The sequence below is a fragment of the Cetorhinus maximus genome, chromosome 2 (assembly GCF_964194155.1).
Source record: "Cetorhinus maximus chromosome 2, sCetMax3.hap1.1, whole genome shotgun sequence".
Taxonomy (NCBI): domain Eukaryota; kingdom Metazoa; phylum Chordata; class Chondrichthyes; order Lamniformes; family Cetorhinidae; genus Cetorhinus; species Cetorhinus maximus.
Genome location: NC_135880.1, coordinates 165,796,205 through 165,818,726, shown reverse-complemented (window position 1 = coordinate 165,818,726; position 22,522 = coordinate 165,796,205).

Sequence of the window (22,522 nt, the reverse complement as noted above, 5' to 3'; positions counted from 1 at the left end):
TTTGGGAGAGGGGTGCGTCAGGGCTGCCCCCTGTTTGGCCAATTGTATTCTATCTGTGTGGAGCCTTTCCTGTGCCTCTTGCAGAGGAGGTTGTCGGGATTGGTTCTGCATGAGTCGGGCATCAGGGTGGTCCTCTCGGCTTACGCTGATGACATGCTCCTCGTGTTCACCATCCCGGCTGACCTGCGGAGGATGCTCGAGCGCTAGGAAGTTTACTCTGCTGTGTCCCCTGCCAGGATCAACTGGTACAAGTGTTCTGGACTCCTGATCAGTCAGTGGCAGGTGGATCCCCTACCTGAGGAGCTCAGGCCTTTCATCTGGAGCAGGACCAGCCTCCTCTACCTGGGGGTCCATCTCTGCCCTGCTGAGGAATCCTGGCTGATGAATTGGCAGAAGCTGGAGGCCAAAGTTACCACTCGCCTGTGGCACTGGACAGGACTGCTCCGAGTGCTGTCTTACTGGGGTCGAGTTCTGGTCATAAACCAGCTGATTGTTGCCATGCTGTGGTACCGGCTGGTCACTTTGACCCCTCACCCGGACTTTACCACAAAAATCCAGAGAATGCTCGTCGACTTTTTCTGGGACAAAAGGTTGCACAGGGTCGCTGCTGAGGTTCTGAGTCTCCCACTTAGGGAGGATGGTCAGGCGCTGGTGTGCCTACGTACCCAGGTGGCGACTTTCCAGCTTCAGGCCCTGCAGCGATACCTTTACGTTGAGCCTCCTTTGAGATGGTGTGCCCTGGCGACATATTTCCCCCGCCAGGTGCATGGCCTGAATTATGACGTACAGCTCCTGTTTATGGACCTGAGGGGCCTTCGTGGCTCCTTGCAGGCATTGCCCGTCTTTTACCAGGACCTGATCAAAGCCTGGAACATGGTCGCCTTGTGACGCAGCTCTCCCCCGTCAGGAGTAGCGGCTATCGTCAGAGAGCCTCTGCTCAGGAATCCGCCCCTCCGCCCTTTTCAGTGGCTGGTGGAGAGGAGGGCTGTGGCTGCCAGGGTGACCAGGATCAGGGAAGAGCTGGGTGGCAGAGGCGTGGGCTGGATGATTCCACAGGAGTTGGTACATCGCATGTCAGTGGATGTCTGGCTCATGGGCAATGCTATCCATGACCTCAGGATGGTCGTGCTCGGCCCTGATGTCATACGTGGTCTCAAGGGCACTCAGGTGCGCGGTGGGCTTCTGTCTGAGCGTACCCCTGTTCAGATGGAATCCCACATTCACCCCAAGCCCCAAACCCTCCCTGGCTAGCCGGTGCTCTGCAGCCTGAGTTGTCCTGCAGAAATGCCCTCCGTGCCCTTTAGCACGGCGCGGAGGGGTTTCCTGTACGGGCTGCTGCTGCACACCCTTCACTTCCTTGCCCTCACCCACTGCTCGCCCGGGTGTGCCTTGTTGCCATCTGGCGGCGGAGGGCTCCAGTGAAGGGCCCTCTACAGCGGGGGGGAGGCGTGGGGGGGGGCGGGTGGGGGTGGGGGGGGTGCACGGGGCTGTCCTCCCCCTTACCATCAGGGACCTGGGGCGGAGGATGTTGCACGTAGCAGTCCCATACAACCATAGGATGCGTCAGTTTACAGGCTCCCAAGATGTGTGCACCTTTTGCGGCCTTCCAGAGTCCATGTACCACACGTATGTTGGTTGTTGTAGGTTACACCCCCTTTTTATTTATTTGAAAATACATTTGCTTTTGTTTTGTTTGCACTTCAGTCCCACGCTCTTGATCTACGGGCACCTGGTGCAGGGGGTTTCGGGTGGGAGGCGGGAGGACGCAGGTGGGAGGAGGAACTCCTCATGTACCTGCTCCTGGGCCTGGCCAAGTTAGCCATTAACAGATCCAGGCAGCGGGCAAATGAAGGGTCACCCACCCCGACTGTCTGCCCCTCTTCCACGACTACTTTTGCAGCCGGGTGTCCCTGGAAAGGGAGCACGAGCTGTCCACCAGCACTATCGAGGCCTTCCATGCTCGGTGGGCACCACAGAGATTGGACTGTTTTATTGACCCCTTTAATCACATTTTGGTTTAATGTTTGTAAGTTTCCTTTAAATTTTGTCTTTGTTTTCGCAGTTTCCCTTTAAAGGGGCTGCTTTTACTTTGTCCCTAATTTTGTTATTTTAGTTTACTTGGTTGACTCAAAAGAGTTACATCTTCTTAACCCTTCTAAACCTACAGATACATTTTGGCGCACCCCGGACATCCACAGTGGATGTGGAGGCAGCCTGCTGACTGCTACGCCCCATGATGACCTTGGAAGGTGTCCTCTGGAGGGCCGAGACCTGGAGGGCCCCGGTCTGCTTTCGTGGTCTTGCTGTGTGGCAGTGTTGCCCTCCTCGGCCTGTGGAACTGAAGCTGCTGAGGGTCACAGGAAGAGGGCATTCAAATAGGTCGGACACTCCCGGAGTCACATGGATGGATGGTCCCTGGGTGTGCACCTGCTGATCCCCCTCCCTGTTGGTGCCCGAGGGCCCCAAGCTGACTCCTTGAGGAGGAGGGATAGCTGTGGTGAGATCGAGCTGCCCCGCACCTCTCTCGCATTGACACTGTTGGAGGCCAACCATGGCGTCAGAGATAGAGATCAGCCCGCGCAGCAGTTCAGAACCGATGTCCTGGACCAAGGTCTCCATGGTGGTGGCCATCCTACCAGTGTTGACCTCAGTGTGTTGGCAGGCCAGCACTATCACCTCAGCCTGAAGACGGACGGACTCCTCCATCGTGCCTTGCAATCTGAGGAGTCCAGTGGAAATTCCTTCCTGATATTCTCGAGCTTGCCTTTGCAACTCCAGCAACTGAGATAAGACCGAGTCCAGAGGCTCGTCATCTGACATGGACTCAGCAGGTTTCTGGCCTCCAGCAGTCCCCTGAGTGCCAGAAACCTGGGAAGTCCCTGTTGCCGACTGCTGTGGATCAGACAGTGCGATGTGCTCACCAGATTGTGATCCCAAGGCTACTCTAAAGCTAGGTCTCACCGAGGTGTGTGTCTCTGTGCTGGTGGACGGTGTGGATGAACGCTGTGATGAGACCTCAAGTAGGGTTTCAGCAGGTTCCTCTTCTGAGGCATCTCCGGGTCTTGAGTCGAGGATCTGAGTCATGGACTCCATTGACTGCTTGGCAGATGTGCTTGTGAAAGCAAGGGGAGATAATTAGTGCATGGCAGTGGCCTGTGAAACAGGACACATCACTCACAGCATGGTTATCTGATGGATGTTGCACTGCTGGATTCTCACTTGGTATAGCACCGCCAACCTCACCGTCAGCACAGGACCTGTCCAGATCCTCACCAACCAACTGGATGGCTCTGTTTTCAAAGACTGTGAGGCCTAGATGTTGGGCATTCCTCCACCGGTCTGCGACCTCTCCCATTTGTTGTGTGCCAGCTTGTCCTGCATGAATAGAGATGGGGAAACTGTAAGCAGGATGCCTGCCAGGCCAGATGATAAATATGCCTGGCCTGTGTGGATGGTGAGTGGTCCTATGGATGGGATGAGGATAATGAAGGTGTGTGTGAGAGAGTGAACAGTGATGTCCCTTGAAATGGCAGTGAGTGAGGGATGTGTGATGGGTTTGTGAGTGCGTGAGATGTGAGTGATAAGAACAGTGCCTTACCCTGGCAGAACAGAGATCATTCATCCTCTTGCGGCATTGGGTGGCTGTCCTCTCTTACAGGGCATTGGCACTGACCACCACTGCCACCGTCTCCCAAGCCAGATTGGTGATGTTGCTGCTCTTCCTGTGGCCAGAGCTGGGGTACAGGACAACACGGTGGGCCTCCACAGCACCCAAAAGGCATTCCAGGGATGCATCACTGAATCGGGAGGCTGTGGTCTTCTTGCCTTTTGGGGCCATGCCTTCTGTGTGGCAGTCCCGGGCTGGCAACACTGAGAGGTGTGCGAGTGGCTGCACTTTCAATATCGCGCCTGGAGCGAGGTAGCGGCGAGGTGATGGCGTGGCAGGTGAACGAGAGGCCGCCTGCCTGCGACCCGGCCTGTTTCCTGGAATGCATGATTAATGAGGCGGGATTGGGGTGATAAGGCGTGAAAATTCACCATAGTGGCTGACGGGCATAACGTTCTTTTTCCTGCCCGCTCCCAAACTTAGTGCAAACCTGGGACGATTCCACCCTACGTCCCAGGAACTGGGGACCTAGGTAAGCATGCGTCAGGGGTCCCAAGGCAGGGAAGGTAGGGAAGGCTTGGGGGTTGCGAGGGGAGGCTATTGGGGTCTCGGGGGTAGGCCGTGATGGGGGAGGGAGGTGCGGAGGTCACTGGGCCTTTAAGGGGAGGGTGACCCCAGTTGGAAGGAGCTGGATGCACCCCCTACCATCCCTTCCCACCCAAGATCTAACTTTGCTTATGTTCGGGATTCCCCCACGGAGCTTCAATCTGCTCGCTGGCCCAAAACTTGAGGCTAGGCGGGAACAGCCATCAATCTCAGATTTAAAGTTTAGTAGTTATCCAGCATCAGTTACCATTTGTGGAGGGGAGTTCCAAACTTCTCCCACAGTTTTGGCGGGATTTTCCGCATCCGCCCGCTGCCGCGATCTTCCGGTCCCCACCGCAAATCAATGGACTTCAGGCTGGGGGACTGCCTCGCCCGCGGCGGGTCCCACCCGTGACGGGGCTGGAAAACCCCGGTCTTTGTGTCCAGCAATATTTACTAATTTCATTCATGAAAGGTCAGTCTCTAAGTTTTAGACAATGCCACTAGGCCGGGATTTTCCGGCCCCTTTGTGGGTGGGACCCGCCACGGGCGAGGTGGTGCCCCAACCAGAATTCCATTGACTTGCGGCGGGACCGGAAGATCCTGGCAGCGGGTGGGTAGGGAAAATCCCACCCCTTGTCTTAGACTTGTCAACTAGTAGAATAGTTTCTCCTTATGTACCTAATTTGTTCCCCACAGTGACATGGAAAATTTGATGGAAATCACCTCCTAACCTTCTGAATTCCATGGAACACAACCCAAGTTTGTGTTACCTCCTCCGTATTGAACCTTTAGACTCCAGGTATCATTCTGGTAAACCTACACTGCACTCCCTCCAAGGTTAATATACCCTTCCTAAGGTGTGATGTCCTGCTTCAGGTTTAGTCTAACTAGGCCTTTGTATATCTGAAACATTAATTTTAACCCTTGTATTCTACTTCTCTGGATATGAAGGCTTGCATTGCTTTAGTCATTTTTATTATTTTCTATACCTGCTCACAGCATTTTAATGATCTGGACCTCCATCTCTCTTTGGACATCCACTGTTTCTAGTTTTTCACTCGTTAGAAAATATCCTGGTCTATCCTTTTAGGTCCAAAGTGGAAGATTTCACATTTTCTCAGTGTGAACTCCATTCACTTGATCTATTAGTATCTCTTCATAATTTTATGCTCCCATCCACACAGTTACAATGCTGTCTATCTTTATGTCATTGGTAAATTTACATATTTAGCTTTCTATTCCATCACCTAAGTTGCTAATGAGTCATGAATAGTTGTGGCGCCAATACTGATCTTTGCAGAACACCATAAGTCATGTCCTAAAAACAAAAAGCTAAAAGCTACTGCGGATGCTGGAAATCCAAAACAAAAACAGAATTACCTGGAGAAACTCAGCAGGTCTGGCAGCATCGGTGGAGAAGGAAAGAGTTGACGTTTCGAGTCCTCATGTCCCTTCGGCAGAACTGAAGTATAATTAGGAGAGAGGTGAAATATAAGCTGGTCTAAGGTGGGGGGCAGGGGGAGAGAGAAGTTGAGGGTGGGGTGGTTGTGGGGACAAGCAAGCAGTGATAGGAGCAGATAATCAAAAGATGTCACAGACAAAAGGATCAAAGAGGTGTTGAAGGTAGTGATATTATCTAAGAAAAGTGCTAATTAAGAATGGATGGCAGGATACTCAAGGTACAGCTCTAGTGGAGGTGGGGTGGAAAGACTAACAAGGTATTAGTTGTAGATTTAAAAATAATGGAAATAGGTGGGAAAAGAAGAATCTATATAAATTATTGAGAAAAAAAAAGGGAGGGGGAAGAAACGGGGTGGGGATGGGGGGAGGGGGAGTTTAAGATCTAAAGTTGTTGAATTCAATATTCAGTCCGGAAGGCTGTAAAGTGCCTAGTCGGAAGATGAGGTGCTGTTCCTCCAGTTTGCATTGGGCTTCACTGGAACAATGCAGCAAGCCAAGGACAGACATGTGGGCAAGAGAGCAGGGTGGAGTGTTAAAATGGTAAGCGACAGGGAGGTTTGGGTCTTTCTTGCGGACAGACCGCAGGAGTTCTGCAAAGCGGTCGCCCAGTTTGCGTTTGGTCTCTCCAATGTAGAGGAGACCGCATTGGGAGCAACGAATGCAGTAGACTAAGTTAGGGGAAATGCAAGTGAAATGCTGCTTCACTTGAAAGGAGTGTTTGGATCCTTGAACTCCAGCATGATGCCACCACCAAACACATCTTCCCTTCACCCCCCCGGCGGCATTCCGTAGGGATCATTCCCTCCGGGACACCCTGGTCCACTCCTCCATCACTCCCTACTCCTCAACCCCCACCTATGGCACCTCCCCATGCCCACGCAGAAGATGCAACACCTGCCCCTTCACTTCCTCTCTCCTCACCGTCCAAGGGCCCAAACATTCCTTTCAAGTGAAGCAGCATTTCACTTGCATTTCCCCTAACTTAGTCTACTGCATTCGTTGCTCCCAATGCGGTCTCCTCTACATTGGAGAGACCAAACGCAAACTGGGCGACCGCTTTGCAGAACACCTGCGGTCTGTCCGCAAGAAAGGCCCAAACCTCCCTGTCGCTTACTATTTTAACACTCCACCCTGCTCTCTTGCCCACATGTCTGTCCTTGGCTTGCTGCATTGTTCCAGTGAAGCCCAACGCAAACTGGAGGAACAGCACCTCATCTTCCGACTAGGCACTTTACAGCCTTCCGGGCTGAATATTGAATTCAACAACTTTAGATCTTAAACTCCCCCTCCCCCCATCCCCACCCCATTTCTTCCCCCTCCTTTTTTTGTTCTCAATAATTTATATAGATTCTTCTTTTCCCACCTATTTCCATTATTTTTAAATCTACAACTAATACCTTGTTAGTCTTTCCACCCCACCCCCACTAGAGCTGTACCTTGAGTATCCTGCAATCCATTCTTAATTAGCACTTTTCTTAGATAATATCACTACCTTCAACACCTTTTTGATCCTTTTGTCTGTGACATCTTTTGATTATCTGCTCCTATCACTGCTTGCTTGTCCCCACAACCACCCCACCCTCAACTTCTCCCTCCCCCCGCCCCCCACCTTAGACCAGCTTATATTTCACCCCTCTCATAACTATACTTCAGTTCTGCCGAAGGGTCATGAGGACTCGAAACGTCAACTCTTTTCTTCTCCACCGATGCTGCCAGACCTGCTGAGTTTTCCCAGGTAATTCTGTTTTTGTTTAAGTCATGTCCTACCAGTTAGAACGGTGTATAAGAGTTCACTCGGGGAGTCTGAGTTGCTCTAGCAATATCCATTTTTACATGCACTTTGTAGCCTGGTGTGATGGATGGTGATGGTAAAGTCTCCAAAGTTCTTTCCACCCTGCTCTCTTGCCCACATGTCTGTCCTTGGCTTGCTGCATTGTTCCAGTGAAGCTCAGCGCAAACTAGAGGAACAGCCCCTCATCTTCCGACTAGGCACTTTACAGCCTTCCGGACTGAATATTGCGTTCAACAATTTTAGATCTTGAACTTCCTCCTCCATCCCCACCCCCGTTCCGTTTCTTCCCCCTCCTTTTTGTTTCTTCCAATAATTTATATAGATTTTTCTTTTCCCACCTATTTCCATTATTTTTAAATGTATTTCCACCCATCGTTTATCTATACCTTTTATGCCCTTTTAGTCTTATTTCACCCCACCCCCACTAGAGCTATTTGTACCTTGCTTGCCCTGCTCGCCACTCTTAATTAGCACATTCTTTTAGATAATATCACCACCTTCAACACCGCTTTGTTCTTTTGTCTGTGACATCTTTTGGTTATCTCCTCCTATCACTGCTTGCTTGTCCCAACAACCCCATCCCTTCTCTCTCTCTCTCTCCACCCCGCACCCCCCCACCCTTAAACCAGCTTATATTTCGCCTCTTTCCTATTTTTACTGTTGAAGGGTCATGAGGACTCGAAACGTCAACTGTGCTCTTCTCCGCCGATGCTGCCAGACCTGCTGAGTTTTTCCAGGTATTTCTGTTTCTGTTTTTGTTTTGGTTTTCCAGCATCCGCAGTTTTTTGTTTTTATCTAACAATAAGTGTAACTTCTTTGTCACTGAAATTCAATCAATCTGATCTGGCACCTCTGTTGGTGAACCCCATTCTTTTCTTAATGACTCAAAGCCCTCGCTACCCTTATCTTGAACCTACATCTCCCTCTATTTTCTTTTACTTCTTTCCTAGTTTCTAGAGAATCTCTCCAATTGCCCCCCTCCTTCTCCTTGGTTATATGCTGCCGCTTGACAACATCATCTGCAGACCTGGGATCAGGTTCCATGTGTATAAAATGATCGCATATCACTCTACCCTTAAACACATCTCTCCACTCCTGCACTTTTTCGAGTATGCAGTCTGCTTGCCAAGCATCCAACATTGGATGAGCCACTAATTCCTCCCGGAAGCTCTGCACCTTGTCACTGATTCTACCCCATCTAAACAAGACTGCTCACAGCCTCCTTCTACAATTCAGCCCAAAGCTGAATTTCCAACCCTGTATCCTCTTCATTAAAAGCCCACCTTACTTCTATTGGCATGCCACATTGCCTGCCTTTGCTCAAACCTTTACTCGTGGCTCCAGAGCTGACCCCGTGTGCATTTCTTCTTTGTTGAAATATCCCAATGAGGGCATTGCCTGCAGCCGCAGGGAGCATAGATTTAAGGTGATTGGTAGAAGGATTAGAGGGGACATGAGGAAAAGCCTTTTTCACCCAGAGAGTATTGTGTGTCTGGAATTCACTGCCTAAGTTAACGGTTGAGGCTGAAACGCTCAACTCATTTAAAAGCTACCTGGTAAGTTGCTGCACATGAAGTCCTATAAACTGCAAGGTAGCCTTGGTCCGTAGCGGACCAGGTGCTGGAAAGTGGGATTAAAATGAGCGGCTAGTTTCCTTTTTCTCTTTTTTGGCTCGTGCAGACACAAGGGGCTGAATGGCCTCCTTCTGCACTGTAACATTTCTATGGTTCTAAGCCCCTTGCTTGAAAACACCCTCTCTAAACGCCTGTGCCTCTCAACTCCCCACTCCTACTTTCACGCCATTATAAGAATATTTATGACCATTTTCATTTAATCACCCATACGATATGTGTGCTACCTTGGCTGAATGACCATTTTCATCTGATGACAGCTCTGTAAACTGCCTTGGTAATTTCTTTTATATTTCAAATGTTCGACATGAATTTAACTTATGTTATAATAGCTAACTAGATTTTTGTTCCCAGAATCTATTCAGGCAATGTTAGAAATGGTAGTGTGCAGACGCTCTAACACAAAGACTGAATTTGCTAATTAATTGAACTGGGGTATTCACAGAAATAATTTTGATAAAAGAATTAAAAGACACAAATAATTTGAGATGCAATATTTTTCATATTTTTAAATTCCATTGTGACTTCAAGTCCTTGACAAGGACCTGACTAGATTTTTTTCGATATTAACTTTAGAATAAACTTGATGAGTTTGAGCTCCAAGCATAGAACCTCCTCAGTCAGCACCCACCGTGGGAATTTGGGCACAGGGGGTCATCAAACAGTGTGGGATTTTCCAACCATTATGGATGGAACATCCTATAGCAACTGCTGTGCCCTGATTCCCAAAAATGGGTCGTCAGCAGATTAAGACCCATGTCAGGAGTTTGAATTTGTAAACTACACTTCTGTCTTCAAATCTGACTGATTTGGAATGCACATGTATGGAATATTGTTCAAACTAAGACATGTCATTTCATTTTGAGCAGAATCTAGCGAGATCCTTAATATTACAGCCCACACTGCAGCATTTTCTTATAACTGCAAGTTGTTTCAGATTCAGTTTTGGATGGTTGGGTGCATTTGAAAGAGCAGGCTGCATGATGCTGTCTCCCTCATTCTGAGAACCAACTTCAGTAAAATCCTCTGGCATTTGTGTCTGCTGGTTGTCGTCACTGTAAGATTGCTGCTGCCCATAACAAGACTGAGGGTCCTGATTTCTGCTCTTCTCACACTTCCTCTGAATCTTCTTCATTTTTACCTCTGTGGAATATTCATTATCACCTGAGGCCTGATAGGAACCTGGAACAGAAATTAAACAGCATTTGTGAATGCTGAAGGTTTATTGAGATTGATGTTTTTTTGTTCTTTCTCGCTGTGCTACTACACATTGTTGCCCTCTATCTCAGAATGTGGGGTATGCATTGCACTCTGAATGGTCAGATATAGCACTACATTTCAAATGTATCATTGTACAGAGGAAGGACACTATTTGTTGAGAAGACTGTAGATCAGTATCCAGTAAAACTTTGGAGCATTGATTTAAAATAGAAGACAATGGCATGGATGATTTATAGAAGCGGTAAAATATTGTTTAAAATACCACTGAATGGATCAACATTTTGTCACATTTCTAGAGTGGACCATTCACATCAAACAGAATTTATTCATTCTTCCTCTGGTGAAGTGAGCATTTTTATTTAGCTATTGATTATTTGGCAAGTGAATACTATAATATTCTTATAGTGTCTGTTTTTCTGCCCCTTAGGATAAGCTCTATGATCTTCAGCCCTCAGCTGGGAGCCTCACTTGACAGGACTATTGGTCGGATATAGAGCTACAATATTGTAGATTTGATTTACCAGCCCATGCTCTTGTTGCAGTTACCAGCTATTGCCTGTTAACAATTTGGTATTTTCCTCCTGTAACCTCTGGTTTCACACTCCACTGGAATAAACTGGTGCTGAGGTATGGCAGCGTGACGGATGTTGATTGAATCATGTAATATTTAGGTCGGTTAATTGACCCCTCTCCACAGACTCACCCCATACAACACTATGTTTCCCCATAATATAAAACCAAAATACTGCAGATGCTGGAAATCTGAAACAAAAACAAAAATTGCTGGAAAAACTCAGCAGGTATGACAGCATCTGTGGAGAGAAAGACAGAGCCAATGTTCTGAGTCCGTATGATTCTTCTTCAGAGTCTTCTTCGGACTCTTCTCTCCTTTCCCATATCATCTTGAAAATCCACCTTCCTAACTCCTGGCACACATCAGGTACAAACTGTGGGACAAAAAACTCTTGAGTTAGGGAATCCAGACACCTGGCACTGCTCATCCATATTGATGGCCTTGTTTGAGGACAATGGAGGCTCCACCCTGAGTCCTGATCAGAGGAATCCTCTTTGCAAGTCTAGGACCCAGTGCTCTGCTGAACTCCCATTGGAATAAAGGGGAGTTCATCACAATGGCCTGCTTTACCGGGGTAATAGCTCCAGGTATATTTTTAAATGACAAAATCCCCACTTCTCTTCAGCTTTAATTCTCGCTGAACCTTATTGATGGTACATTCATTAAATGCATCAAACTGTGCAGCAAATTGGTGAATTTATATTAACAGAGTTTGCGTAAATTCTTGCCCTCCATATGCTCTGATGAGTGACTGGTGTAAGACACCTTAACTCACAGCCAGTGCTAGGATTATTATTCTTTTGAAGTATTTATTGAACATTAATTAAAGGGAAATGTGCAAATTTACTTACCTAGCAGGGCACTAGGGTCAGAGCATATGTAATACATTGCTACATCAACCAAGTGACTAATGTCTAGTTCAATATGTGTAAGCATTTCGTAAAATAAACATCAACAGACAGGACCAACTGGGAAAAAGGTCCCAAATACATCAGTTTTGTGGTATTAAGGAATTAAGCAACATTAATTGCTCACATATTAAGATTCGTATCTCTGGCAATAAAAAACTGCCTTTTTTTAACAAGAAGATTTACTGGTCCATGAAAGTACCAATGATTCACTATTACTGTCCATGTTCATTTTCCAGGGACTAGTCTGAAGCACAGATCCTCACAGAGTCCATTCAAGGGAGAAGAAGATATTATAAAGTTTGGCTCCTGGGAGTATGTAATGTATTAATATCTAATGTGTGCTAAAACTCCACACCCCACAAGAAACTGCTGATGACACAACTATCATCAAACCTGTGATTCCGTGAATGCACCTTAGGGAACTGTGCTCACATGGAGTGTGGAACAGAGAAAGAGTCACAACATTATAATCCCAAGCCTCCAACCTGTGCTCTTTGCAAGCACTGCCACTCAGTTGGAGCACAGAAGCATGTTGCTGATGCTTGCACTAGATACCCATATGACCCACAGCAAGTGTACAGAATAATTCTTTACAGGAAGAACTGCAAAGAAGCATGGACCCAGCAGGTAGGTGAAAGGTTGTGCTTTTTTTTATTCATTCATGGCAGCATTCATTGCCCATCCCTAATTGCCCTTGTTCAGAGCGCACTTAAGAGTCAACCACATTTCTATGGTTCTGGCCTACAGGTAAAGATGGCAGATTGTCGCTAGACCTCTCCCGCTCCATGGTTGTATAATCACTGGAGGTACAGTGGAAATGCCATCTTTGCATCCGACTGAGTTATAGGGTGAAGTGACAGTTTTAAATCTGACCAACCCTGAGAACATACTCATCCATTGTTTATTCGCTAAAGGTTTCAATGCTGACCAATAGCTTTATTTATATAAAGTGACAACAGTTATTATCAAATGATGACTTTTGCATCTATCTATTGTAAGGTGTGAAGATATATTCAACATCTTCATGCTTCCAAAGTGGTTCCTCGCTTGGCAGAGGCATGAATCGTTGTTGTAATCTCAAAGCCCTCTCCCCAACCCACACTCATTTCTGGCTTCCTTTGGGACTGTGGGGTCACTGAACCTGCCCTGTGATGCAGGTTCTATTTCTCTTTTGTGCTCCAAGTTTTATCTTTCCAAAATCTTTTCCTGTCCCACTTATAAATGATGAACATGATGAAGAGAGAGTTGGAGTTTCAAATGAAATTTTCAGTGGAGCTATACGTGAGTTTTCTGGCTACTTATCTCTATCACAGATCAACATGGATCTGTCTATGTCCAAGAAATGCCAACACCTAATTTTGTTGCGTGGGCCTGCGTGGTTAGTGAAGCCTGCACTCTCGTTTACTCCGCATTAATTACGAGTAAGCGGTAGCTTGAGACTGACTGCCAGCTGTGTGTATGTGAAAATCATATTGCTGGAGGCCCCAGCACTAGCCAAGGATCTCTGTTTCCCTCATCGTCAAAATCAGCCTTTCCTAGACACTGGATATTAAACTTCTTTGTCTCACTAACATCAGTAACAGGAGCACTCATAGGCCTGAATTTTCAGCTCGGCGGGCACGCGCAATTGGTGAGCTCGGGAGTTGTCGGGAAATGGAGCGCTAACCTTGATCGGCCTCTGACTGCGATTTCACGCTGGCTGCTGGGTAGTGGTGGAAGGAGGGCAGGCGATGACATTTCCACAAGCACGGGTGAGCGCTGAGAGAAAGCTCCCTGAAGGCAGAGAGTTGCCTCAGGGAGCTGCAGACCAGAAAACCATGAAATAAAGTTTTGAAAATCAGGAAAAAAATGCCCAAGCATCACAATCAGGCACCTGAACATATAAATGATAAAAACGCTGTCCATGGATTTTTATTTTTATTTTAATTCATAACAGAAACCTCATCTCGCCTTTGGATGGAATTTCATGAAAAATGCAAAGTCTCCTTGGCCGATTCGCCCTTCCGCCAACCATAAGATTGGACAGGCCACAAAAAAATCAAAGAGAATTGCACTGTTAATGGGCTTAATTGCTATCTTAATTGTCGGTGGGCACGCTTTCGACTTTTGTATGCGCCTACCAAGCGAAATATTGCGCGAGTGGGGGATGACGTCGGGACGCTCGCCCGGCTTCTTCTCACATGATTTTACGCCCGATCGGGCCGGGCTCACGCCTGCCCACGGGACATAAAATTCTGCCTATCAATACTGGATTTCTGTTGACTGCTCGATTGGCTGCAATGTTCCCTACAGGTGCCATGTTGCATGGTGACCAATGGCAGCCTCCAGATCTGAGAACATTTCTTGCATGGTAATAATCATCTGTTCCCTCATTGTGTTAAATTTATAATGGCCACACACCAGCTTGCAATGTCTCCTGCCTGGGGTCTTGTTGGAGTCACAGAGCAAATAAATTGGGCTCATGGCAACTGAGAAGTTACAACTGAAGAATGACCTGCCCTTATCAGGCCCCACTCCTCTCCCTTGCTTATTTATGAAGAGCTGTGTTCCTTGTTCCACATCACTGCATTTTTCCAAAGTGCCCATGGCTGAGCTGATACAAGTGCAGTGATGAGCAATGATGTGATTGCAGTGTCTGTTGCTCTTCCTCGTCTTCCCAGGTTGAAGTCTTTTCTGGCAATAAAAAATGGCACAATATCAGCACCGAGGCCACCTCTAAACATGTTGTGGGAGGGAAATAATATGTACATATTCCTTTTGTCTGCAGAGAACAGGCCCCTGCTCCTCTGCAGGCAACTGAAATATATATCCAAGCCCTCCAACCTTTTTGAATAAAGTAATATGTGCTATTAACAACAATGCAAAAGAAAGTCACTGGTACCATGAACACATGAGCCTAAGAAGAGAGTCATCTCCACAATTGAACAGACTCCCAGCCAATATTAAATACTAATCAATCTTCTTCCATAGGACATTTAGGTTGCCTTTCCGGCTGATGGAAGCTTTGCTGAAGTCTCAGAAACAACTCTTGCATTTGACATTTGAAACTAAGGAGGTTGTGTTGGACTTCACACTGCTGGTACTAGGACCACTCCCACTATTGTTCGCAGTTTACATAAACCATTTGGACATGGGAATTAAAAATACAAATTCCAAATCAGCAGGTAACACCAAATTAAATGGTGTAGTTAGCACCAAGGAGGAACATGCCAAAATACAAGAAGATATAAACTTGCAGAATGGGCAAGGAATTGGCAAACTAATTTTTGCATGGATAAGTGTAACATGGTGCATTTTAGAGATGACGCACATGTAGACAATAAGAGTCTAAATAGAAGAGCAAAGGAGTCTTGAGGTACAAATTCACAACTCACTAGAAGTGGTGACTTGGATGAATAGGCCATAAAAAGGCTAACCAGGCACTAGCGTTCATTTCTAGAGGGATAAAATTGAACAGTGGAGATATTGTTAAACTTTATTAAACCTTGGTATAGACCACATTTAGAGTGCTGTGCAAAACTCTTGCCTCCATTTTGTAAAAAGGATAGGGAGGCACTGGAGAAGGTGCTTGAAGGATTCACGAGGATGATACCAGAACCAAGAGCATATATTATAAAGTAGGTCTAAAGAGGCTCGGTCACTGAGAAGGCTAACCGTTGACCAGAAGTCTTTAAGATAGTGAGATAATTTGATAAGATAGACATAATGGAAAAGTTTTCACTTACAGGTGAGTCCTCAAGACCATCAATAGAATATAGTCACCAGTCCAACTAGTTGGGTGAAATGGCTTGTTTGCTGCAGATTCAATGGAACTCGATGCAATCAGTTGCACTTTTTGGGAATAATGGCATATTTTTGTTGTGTGCTGCTGACCAACAAGGCTGACCTACTGCTTCGGCGGAGAAGAGTACAGTTGACGTTTCGAGTCCTCATGACCCTTGTTGAAGGGTCATGAGGACTCGAAACGTCAACTGTACTCTTCTCCGCCGATGCTGCCAGACCTGCTGAGTTTTTCCAGGTATTTTTTTATTTTTTGTTTTGGATTTCCAGCATCCGCAGTTTTTTGTTTTTATTATTATTATTTAGGCTGTCCTACTGTCCTCTCGCAGGTCAAAGCAGGAAATTTTCCCCAGTAGGGGATATCCTCAAACAAACATCAATTTATAAAACGGTGCAATTCTCAAACTGTCAGTATGAGAAAGGAACTTTTCCTCAGGTCATTTATTGTAGCTGTTTTAATGGGATTAAAAAAATGAGAAAAACTAATCCACTTAAGCAACAAATACCAAAGGGGTGGAAATGGGAAACAAGGTTGATATTTTATTATTTTGAAATTGAGTGTGCCTTACACATTGGGGGTAATTGCAATTGTGGTCAATAATGTAAAATGGTGATATTGAATTCATTTTGCATCACCCCCAATTTTCCACTACATTGAAATTGATGGAAGATAAAATTGAGTGAGTCCTATAATGAACAACCAATTCAATATCACCCATTTTACACTATTGTCCAAAGTTAAATTGACTGTGCGGGGACTAAGACCTCACCCTGTAAAATTTTGCTTCTAAAATATATATAGAGAGATATGCTCATTGCTAGCTCAAAAAGTGAATCTATGTCTGTAACCCCGAACAAAAGGAGCTACCTGGCAGTATCGGAGAAACTTGTACCTCATTGTCCCTGAAGAGACACAAAAAACCCCGCTGTGGGTTGCACAGGCCAAATTCAAAGAGAGCTGTACAAAGACCATCTGTATTTCATAACCTATTCATATGCTAAGACAAAGAACTTTGCAACCTTCCTTTCAATTTTTAATGTTTGAAACATTTAACCATCTCGGGGACCCAGATGAGGGATACACCTCCTTTGTCAAAGATAGCGTGGATAGGTGGGAGTCATGTGACATGGGCCTCTAGTTTGTGGAACCAGTAATATTGCCTTGCTGTACTGCAAAGACTCAGTCTGCCAGTTTAACATCTAACTAGCAGCATCACAGACAAGGAGCTCTGGCCCAGGTTTGACACCTGGCCCCATCTATACTGCTTCTACTGGAAAGCCTGTACAATTATCTACAAGACTGAATCATTTCTGCCCACCTATGACTTCATGTGAAGTCAAAACCACTGGAGAAGTGATTTATCCAGCATCGGTTTTCAACTCACCAACATCTATGAAGGAATACCTCATTGGACTTTGATTCTGGACTCTGGAACCTATGTAAAAAAACCATGGACAGGATTTAATGGCGTCGCCACAGCATGTCTCCCCTCCAGCAGATGCGGCGAGCTATTTAAATCTCCATTCAGTTTGGCAGGACCATAATACACCATCTGGCGGGAGGGGCCATAAAATCCTGGCCCATTTATTTTCCCTGTGGTCTCTGCACTGTAAATCTTTCTTTATCCCGCTTTTACTCTACGAATGCAAAGGGAGCAACATTACAACACTGCTCCCCCACCCCATGTTTCAAGTGCATGCAAATAAACTAACCCTTTTGAGTTCATCCTATCTCGCGTTTGCCGTGAGGTTATTAGTAGAAATTGAATCACACCAAAACCAATGGGTTGGGAAATACGCCACCACTTATAAGAGGGAGGAGCAAATCAAAAACACCTTTCTGTTTACCGACGGGCGGTGAGAGGAGGAATTAGTGCTGTTTAAATTAACTCCCATCTGTCCATAACATTGACCCCAATATCATTTGTCAGATACATTTTCAAAAGTGACTAGGATGATCAGCCATGACACAAATAGCTGACTGAGGAATGATACAGCACTGGTGATCAACTCTCAACAACCATGACATGGTCATGAGAAAGTCACGATCAAAGAGGAGAATCTCCAGCTATTAAACTAAAAACTTTAAACTAAAACTACAAATATGATTTCTCATAGGCAACAGGGCAAAGATTAAAAACACTTTTCTCTCTCATTTTCATCTTTGAGTGTAGGATATGGAACAAAGATGAAGCATGGAAGATTGTGGTAATCCACTCTTGTGAAAGGTGACTGAGGCTCGTTATTTAAAGGGGGCTAAAGATATTTCATTTTCTAATTGCCAGTGATCAGCAGGTGGAGTGAGCCTGTGTCTTTGCCAGAATTGCAGGCTGTTCCATGCTGCAGGGTGCCACTGACTGCCTTCTCCAGGTGTCACATGTCAACTCTGCCCAACACTGGAACCAAAAGTGTTTCCATTCCCTCAACAACCTGCTGGTGTGTGACCATAGGCAGCAAATTACGCACTTCACTGTCCAGTATCTTGACAGTAGACATGACGCCTTCAGTTTTCAGCCATCTGCTGTGTCAGCTGCATTTGAGCCTTTGCAGCAAAAGACTGAGCACCAAAGGATGGCTACTGGGTGATGAGAGATACTTGCTAATGACATGGCTCACAACTGCATTGTGCAACAACAGCATGCATACACTGGCAGGCAAAACCATTAGCATGCTGAAGATGCTCCCACTGCCTGAACCACATTGGAGGAGGCCTACCATACTTTGCAAAGTGAGTGTCAAGCTTTGACATGGCCTATTACATGCTGCACAGCCTCACCATCATGAGGGAACTGCCTTGCAGAATAGGGGCATGAGGAGGAGGAAGAAGAGGAGGAGGAATGTAAGGGGCATCCTTGCAAGCCCTTTACAACCCAGACTACCCATGAAAAAGTAGGAACTAAATACCATTCAGCAACACGCGAACACCTTCCCTTTGCTCTGTCGCTGATCATCACAGTGTCCACTTTCCCGTATAGCAAAAATAAAAGCCACCACACAGCACACATTTCAACGCCAGGCCGGAATTGTCCCAGGTTTGCACTAAGTGTGATAGCGGGTAGGATGCTTTACCCGCCGGCCACAATGGCGGCTTTTCATTCCATATCGTCCCGAACCCGCCTCATTAATTATGCATTCCCAGGAAACAAGCCGTTTCCATGGCAGGCGGGCTCTCATTCGTCGACCACGCCATCATTCTCGCTGCTTCATCACGCCGGCCGCCATATTTAAAGTCCAGCCACGTGCATACCTCTCAGCGCTTCCAGCCCACGACTGCTGCAAAGAAGACATGGCCCTGAAAGGCAAAAAAACTGCAGCCCCCAGGTTCAATGACATGTCCCTCGAGCACATTTTGGATGAAGTGGAGGCTCACCGTGATGTCCTCTACACCCACTCTGGCTCTGCAGGATGGGCAGCAACGTGATAATCCAGTTTGGGAGGCAGTGGTCAGCGCCAGCACCTTGCAAAAGTGGACAGCCACCCAGAGCCACAAGAGGATGAATGATCTCTTCCATTCTGCCAGGGTAAGTCACTCTTCTCATCATTCTCAACTCACATACTCACTAACACATCACACACCCACAGGGCCCTCGCTCACTGCCAGTTCAAGGGACATCCTTATTCATTCCCTCACACACACCTTCATTGTCCTCATCCAATCCATGGGACCACTCACCACCAACATATGCCAGGAATACTTATCATCTGGCCTGGCACACATCCTGCTTATACTCTCTCCATGTCTGTTCATGCAGGACAAGCCGCCACACAACGAGACGGAGAGGTCGCTTACAGGTGCCTGAAATCAAGGTCCTCACGGACTTTGAAATCAGAGCCATCCAGCTGGCCAGTGAGGATCTGGATCAGTCCTGTGCTGACGGTGAGATCAGCGCTGCTCTACCAAGTGAGGATCCAGCAGTGCAACATCCATCAGACAACCATGCTGTGAGTGATGTGCCCTGTTTCACAGGCCACTGCCATACACTTATTATCTCCCCTTGCTTTCACAGGCACATCTGAGAAACAGCCGATGGAGTCCATGACCAGGGCCTCCAATCACACTCCGAAAAAGCCTCTGAAGAGGAATCTGAAGACAGCCTCCTTGTAGTCCCGGCACAGCGCTCACCCACACCCTCCACCAGTGCAGAAACACACACCTCAGTGGGGCCTAGTTTTAAAATAGTCCTGGGATCACAATCTGGTGAGCACATCGCACTTTCTGATCCACAGCTGGCGGCAGCAGGGATTCCCAGATCCCCAGCACCCGGAGGACTGTTGGAGGCCAGAACGTTGCTGAGTCCAAGTCAGATGATGAGCCTCTGGATTCGGCCATGTCGCAGTTGCTGGAGCTGCAAAGACAGGCTCGGGAACATCAGGAAGGGATGTCCGCTGCATTCCTCAGATTGCAAGGCACGATGGAGGAGTCCATTCACCTTCAGGCTGAGGTTATTGTGCCAGCATGCCAATGCAGAGGTCAACATTGGCAAGATGGCGGCCGCCATGGAGACCTTGGTCCAGGACATCACTGCCGCACTGCTGCATGGGCTGAATTCCATCGCTGATGCCATAGTCGGCCTCCAGCAGTGTGTACACAAGAGGGATGTGGGGCAGCTCAATCTCACTCCAGCTACCCCTTCTCCTCAAGGAGTCAGCCAGGGGCCCTCGGGCAACCATAGGGAGGAGAATCAGCAGGTGCGCACACCGGGGCCATCCATCCAGGTGGCTCCAGGAGTGTCCGGCCCATCTGAATCCCCTCTTCCTGTGACCTCAGCAGCTCCAGCTCCACAGGCTGAGGAAGGGCCACACATAAGGTCCCCGAAAGCGGGCCCTCCAGGCCTTGGCCCTCCAGAGGTCGCCTGCCAAGATCATCACAGGCAGGGTGTAGCAGTCCGTAGGCTGCCTCCACCTCCGCTATTGTTGTCCAGAGAGCACCAAGATGTAGCGGCAGGTTTAGGAAGGTTAAGTAGGTATATATGCACAGCCTGGGCACGGGTGTTAATCACGTATACATAATGGCCATATTGTCAATAAACTCCCAAGAATGTTATCCTGCCTATGGCTCCTAGTTCTGATGAGCAGTGTTCATGTCACTCAGATTGAAACCTTTCTGCACAAGATAAAGGCAGGTGTCTCTGTCCAGGGCCTCTTCCTTGTGCTTTGAGCAGCCTTCAGACCAAAGTGATGGCCCAGCCTCACACTCCCTGGAAACATTACTGATGCCTGCACCTCGGCGGTGCTGGTCATTGCTGCCAGAATATAGTTGGCAGGCGTCTCAGAGTTCTCTCATTCACTCTGTGTGCTCTCAGCACCTTTAAGGTGGGGCTGGCCGCCATCTCTTCAGCATCTGTGACCAGTGATGCCGTGCTTCAGCTCCTGAAGGGCTCAGGGACTGAAGGCGAAAAAAGGATCAGGAGCTGAATATTATTTAAATGGAGAAAGACTGCAGAAGGCTGCAGCACAGAGGGATTTGGGAGTCCTTGTGCATGAATCCTAAAAAGCTAACATACAAGTTCAACAGGTTATAGGGAAGGCAAATGGAATGTTGGCCTTTATTTCAAAGGGAATGGAGTAGAAAAACAAGGAAGTCTTGATAAAACTATATAAGTCACTAGTTGGACCACACTGAGAATACTGTGAACAATTTTGGTCGCCTTGTCTAAGGAAAGATATATTGGCATTGGAGGCAGCCCAGAGAAGGTTCACTAGGCTGATCCTGGGTGTGGAGGGATTTTCTTATGAAGAGAGGTTGAGTAGGTCGTGCCTGTACTCATTGGAGCTTAGAAGAATAAGAGGTGACCTCATTGAAACATGTAAGATTCTTAGAAGGTTTAACAGGGTATATGCTGAGAGGTTGTTTCCCCTTGTGGGAGAGTCTAGGACCAGAGTACATAATCTCAGAGTAAGGGATTACCCATTTAAAACAGAGATGAGGAGGAGTTTCTTCTCTCAGTGGGTAGTCAACTTGTGGAATTCTTTACCGTAGAGGTCTGTAAAGGCTGGGTAGTTAAGTATATTCAAGGCTGATAGAGATAGATTTTTAATCAGGAAGGGAATCAAGGGTTATGGGGAAAAGTCAGGAAAGTGATGTTGAGGATTATCAGATCAGCCATGATCTCATTGAATGGCGAGCAGACTCGATGGGCCAAATGGCCTACTTCTGCTCCTATGTCTTATCATCTTATTATGGTTTTCAGGGTAGTTTCTTAGAACAGCATGCTCTGGAGCCAACTAGAGAGCAGGCTATACAAGACCTGGTATTGTGCATTGAGATTGGAGTAATTAATGATATTATAGCGAAGGCACCCCGAGGTAGCAGCGACCATAATATGACTGAATTTTACATTCAGTTTGAGGGAGAGAGGAGTGGGTCTGAGACTAAGTTTTTAAACTTAATTAAGGGCAATTATGAGGGCATGAAGGTTGAGCTGGCGAAAGTGAATTGGTGAAATAGTTTAAGGGGTAGGTCACTAGAGATGCAGTGGCTAATATTTAAGGGGATGTTTCATAATGCACAGAATAGATACAATCCAATGAGTAAGAAAAGGTCCAAGGGATGGATACATCATCTGTGGTTAACTAGAAAGGTTAAAGATAGTGTCAAACTTAAAGAAAAAGCATATAATTGTGCAAAGATAGGTGGAAGGCCAGAAGATTGGACAGAATACCTTACATACCTTACAGATAATGACCCAGACACCACCATCAGCATCCCTGGGTATGTCCTGTCCCACCAGCAGGAGAGACCCAGCAGAGGTGTTTGCACAGTGGTATACAATCGGAAGGGTATTGTCCTGGGAGTCTTCAACATTGACTCCGGACCCCATGAAGTCTCATGGCATCAGATCAAACATGGGCAAGGAAGCCTTCTGCTGATTACCACATACCACCGCCCTCCTCCCCACGCGACCCCCCCACCCCCTCACCCCCCCACCCCCCCCGACCCCCTCAGCTGATCAATCA